This window comes from Trypanosoma theileri (genome assembly GCF_002087225.1).
Source record: "Trypanosoma theileri isolate Edinburgh chromosome Unknown TM35_Tth_40_V1, whole genome shotgun sequence".
Classification (NCBI taxonomy): domain Eukaryota; phylum Euglenozoa; class Kinetoplastea; order Trypanosomatida; family Trypanosomatidae; genus Trypanosoma; species Trypanosoma theileri.
The window spans coordinates 145,714-146,772 of record NW_021639882.1 but is presented as its reverse complement, the minus strand read 5'-3'; positions in this window follow the sequence as shown (position 1 = coordinate 146,772).

The window sequence follows — 1,059 nt, the reverse complement described above, 5'->3', positions numbered from 1 at the left end:
AAAAAAAAAAAAAAAAAAAAGGAAACCAAAAAAAAAAGAAAGAAAAAAATGATGAAGCGATATGAGTGGATGAAAAAGAACGAAAATAAAAAATAAAAAATAAACCCAAAAAAGGCGTTTTATTATTATTGTTATTATTATCTTTTTTTTTTTTTTTTTTTACGTAACTGTTTGCTGAAGCCGTCAAAGGGAATTCAGATTATTGGATGGAATGAGAAGAAAATGAAAATAAATTGAAGGAAGTAGTAGTGGTCTAATGAAGAGAACAGCGAAACACCCCTCAAATGGAAGAGTGGTGTGTTTGTTTATTTGTGTGAAAAAAAAAAAGGAAAAGAGAAAGAAAAAGGGAGTGTTGCAGCTGTCTGCAGAAGGAAGTGAAGAAAAGAAAGAGAAATGGAGAAGAAAACTTGGAAAAAAAAAAAGATAGGGAGACATTTATTGTCACTATGGGTAGTAGGAGAGTAGTATTGGTAGTAATAGTAATAGTAGAAGTAGCAATAACAAAAAGAAGAAGAAGACGATATTATTTGATTTGAGGACATTGAAAGAGAATACACATTCCATTTAGGTAAAGGAGAAAGGTTTCTCATTTGGTAGTTCTTCTACCTATTTCTCTTTCTCTTTTTTCTTTCACGGAAAGGCACGCATATCCTGTTATATCTTTCTTTTATTCTGACACGAGTATACATACTCACTACTTTCATTTTATTTTTCTCTCTATTCCTATATATATATATATATATATATATACAATTTCCTCCTTTCTGTATGTCTGTGTATGTGTGGTTGATTATATGTATGGATACGCACCTTCACCTGTGTGTATGTATATATAGAAAGAAAGAAAGAAAGGAATAGAGAGAGAGAGAGAGGGATATAAAGGGGAAATACAAATAATAAGTGGATGAATAAAAGAAGAGTTTCATTGACTTTTTATTATGACTAATGCTACTATTGCTTACTGCCATTACTAGTATTATGATTACTGTTGCTATTATTGTCATCATTATGGTTATTATTGTTATTCATCTTTTTTTCCCTCGTACATTTTTTTTTTTT